Raw genomic sequence first — 3785 nt, forward strand, 5'->3', positions numbered from 1 at the left:
GCAAGATAGTGTGGGACTTGGTGTCACCCTTATTCGGAAAGGGGTACCACTTGTACGTGGACAATTATTACACGAGCGTGCCACTTTTTAGTCACTTGTTAGATCATCAGATTGGAGCATGTGGCACAGTGCTATCTAATCGCCTGGGCTTTCCCCAGCGGCTTGTAGATTCCCGTCTTAGGCTGGGAGGAGAGAGCCTGCTTGAAGTGTAATAATTTGCTCGCTATGAAGTGGAGGGACAATAAGAATGTTTTCGTTCTCACCTCCCTTCATGCAGACACGACGGTCCAAATTACTATGGTGACTGGTGTTGTGGAGAAACCCCTCTGTGTCCACGAATATAACCAAAATATGGGAGGGGTGGACCTGAACGACCAGTTGTTGGCGCCGTACCTAGTTGCCCGTAAGGCCAGACGCTGGTATAAAAAAGTGTCTGTATACTTATTTCAATTGGCTTTGCTGAACGCTCATGTGCTATACAGAGCTTCAGGACGGACTGGATCCTTCCTTAAACTCCAGGAAGAAATCGTCAGAGCCCTTCTGTTTCCAGACGGTGCTCCACCTCATCTTCCCAACCAAATGCAGTAAGTCGGCTGCATGAGAGGCATTTTCCTTATGTCCTCCCGAGTACCCCTACCCAAAGAGCCCCCCAAAGAAAATGTCGTGTCTGCAGAAAGCGCGGATTTAGACATGACACCCGGTATTATTGTCCCTCCTTTCCTGACAATCCTGGTCTTTGCATTGGTGAATGTTTTGAGCGCTACCATACACTAGTTGAGTTTTAGCGTAGGGTACAGCATTGCACAGACTAGGCACACTTTCACAGGGTCTCCCAAGATGCCATCGCATTTTGAGAGACCCGAACCTGAAACCGGTTACAGTTATAAAAGTTACAGTTACAAATAAAAGTGTAAAAAAAAAAAAGTAAAACCCAAAAAATACACACAAAAAAAAAAATCTCTCTCCCTCCCCCTCCCTCTCTCCCCCTCCCTCCCCCTCCCTCCCCCTCCCTCCCCCTCTCTCCCCCTCTCTCCCCCTCCCTCTCTCTCTCCATTTATAAATGGTGCATGTATGCCCATCATTAGAAGTGGGTGGATGAAGGGAGGTATTCTAATGGTAGGCATACTCACCGATCAATCTCTTTTTTTTTGTTCAGCCCACAGGCTGCATGAAAAAAAAATTACAATATATGCCCAACAAGGACCAGCATTGTACTGGTATGTTGCTGGGACTTTAAGTGGTTATACCAGAATGATGACTGCAGGTTTAGGTATCATCTTGGTATCGTTCTTTTCAGGAAGCGATCAGCTTTCATGTAAAGTAATGTAGACTATGTCCCGCCGCCTTTTAATCATTAGCGAGTGCTCTTTTACAGGTGGCATGGCCGAGCGGTCTAAGGCTCTGGATTAAGGCTCCAGTGTCTTTGGGGGCGTGGGCTCGAATCCCACTGCTGCTAAGCTCTTTTAACAAATCCCTATCCTTAACGACTCAAGCATCCCTGATGTTGCTGCTGCGCTTTGAATAATGTTGTGATGCTGCGCTGTTAACTCTCTGACAAATATTGTAAACCACTAATTAGCCGCTAGACTGCTTTTAAAAGCAGTGGGAGGGAATGTCCCCCCCGCCGTCTTCCATGGTTTTCTCGGACTCTCCTGTCTCACCGGGGAACCTGAGAATGCAGCCAGTTGTTCCGCCAGCTGACCATAGAGCTGATTGAAACCAGAATGGCTCCAATCATCTCTATGGCCTAAGAAACCGGAAGCTACAAGCATTTCATGACTTCATTTTTGCCGGATATAAACAGCGCCATTGGGAGATTGGTCTAGTCTGATGCTTTGTGGGCAGAGCAGAGATCTAGAGTCTAAAAAACCCCAATGTTTTTTTAAAAGAGTACCTGTCAATTGATATCATAGGGGATACTTACTGTGATAACAATAAAAATGATTTAAAAAAAAATGAAAGAACAGCGTAAAAATAAAATAAAGCAAAATAAATATTAATAATTAAAAAAAAGCACCCCTCCCCCCGTGCTTAAGCGCAATGGCGAACGCAAGCGTCGGTCTCGTGTCATATGTGAACAGCAATTGCGCATGCATGTGAGGTATCACTGCGAAGGTCAGATCAAGGGCAGTAATTTTAGCAGTAAACCTCCTCTGTAAATCTAAAGTGGTAACCTGTAAAGGCTTTTAAAGGCATTTAAAATGTATGTAGTTTGTTGCCGCTACATGGTTGTGCGCAATTTTAAAGCATGTCATGTTTGGTATCTATGTACTCGGCGTAAGATCACCTTTTATATCTTACCAAGTGTTTGGGCAATATAGTGTGTTTTAGTGCATTCAAATTCCTTTGAATTTCTGTCTGGGCATTTCATGGCCTCCGAAACTGTGATAGGTATTGAGGAGTGAATAAAAAATGTACGCCCTTAGAAAGCCTGAAGGCGGTGCTTGGTTTTCGGGGCCCCGTACGCGGCTAGACTGCAAAAAGTCCCACACATGTGGTATCCCCATACTCAGGAGAAGCAGCAGAATGTATTTTGGGGTGTAATTTCATATATGCCCATGGCATGTTTGAGCAATATATCATTTAAGTGACAACTTTGTGTAAAGTTTTTTTTTTTTTTTTTTTTCCATTTTTCAATCCTTTATGACAAAAAATAAAATATTCAATGTGCTCAACACGCCTCTCAGCAAATTCCTTGGGGTGTCTACTTTTCATAAACGAAAAAACTAAAAGCTGCGTAAATTCTAGAAAATGTACCCTAGATTCTAGATGCTATAACTTTTGCGCAAACCAATAAATATACGCTTATTGAATTTTTTTTTTACCTGAGACATGTGGCTTTTTGGCCTAAATGTATGACTAAAATTGAGTTTATTGTATTTTTTTATAACAAAAAGTAGAAAATATATTTTTTCTTCAAAATTTTCGGTCTTTTTTCGTTTATATCACAAAAAAACAGAGGTGATTAAATACCACCAAAAGAAAGCTCTATTTGTGGGAAAAAAAGGGCAGAAATTTCGTTTGGGTACAGCATTGCATGACCGCGCAATTACCAGTTAAAGCAGCGTAGTGCCAAATTGTAAAAAGTGCTCTGGTCAGGAAGGGGGTAAAACCTTCCGGGGCTGAAGTGGTTAAAGTTAAAATCATCAGTATTTTTTGCTAGAAAATTACTAAATATATTCTTAGCAGAGACTCTAGAGAATAAAATGGTGGTCGTTGCAATATTTTATGTCACAATGTATTTGCGCAGCGGTCTTTCAAAAGCAATTTTTTGGGAAAAAAATATACAATAAAAGCTTGGTTCGAGAAGCATGCTTGTAATCCAAAGCACTCTTATATCAAAGCAAATTTTCCTATAAGAAATAACGGAAACTCAAATGATTTGTTCCACAACTATTTATTCATAGGTCCTTCAGTTTATAGTCCATATAAAAAGATTATAGCAATGTGATAGGTTGTGTAACCATAAAATGTCCATCCACAAATGGGGGATTAGAAGCAAAATCCAGCAGGAGCTACAGAGTATAAAAGAGAAGAGAGGAGCCTCTAAGTGTAGCAATATGGTTACATTTAATGAAGGTACAACATTTAGCAACTCACATGGTTGATGATTAAAACAGGCACATCTAAGTATGCAGGCATCCGGGGTAAAGCTGCCCACATAGACCATCCTCCGCACCGCAGGATCTCACTGCTGTTAGTCTGCAATCATGACTGGGAAGACTACCCTGCGATCTGAAAGCGAGGCTTGAATCGATCGTGGAGCACAGAGTGGAAGGGATAAA

At 41.9% G+C, this 3785-nt stretch overlaps 1 non-coding gene across 1 annotated transcript; it reads left to right on the forward strand.

Annotated features, from left to right (window-relative positions):
* Nucleotides 1-1374: 1374 nt before the first annotated feature.
* On the forward strand, nucleotides 1375-1456 carry TRNAL-AAG (transfer RNA leucine (anticodon AAG)). The gene has a single exon. It is a non-coding gene; the product is annotated as a tRNA-Leu (tRNA).
* The last annotated feature ends 2329 nt before the right edge of the window (nucleotides 1457-3785 follow it).

The sequence above is a fragment of the Aquarana catesbeiana genome, linkage group LG12 (assembly GCF_042186555.1).
Source record: "Aquarana catesbeiana isolate 2022-GZ linkage group LG12, ASM4218655v1, whole genome shotgun sequence".
Classification (NCBI taxonomy): domain Eukaryota; kingdom Metazoa; phylum Chordata; class Amphibia; order Anura; family Ranidae; genus Aquarana; species Aquarana catesbeiana.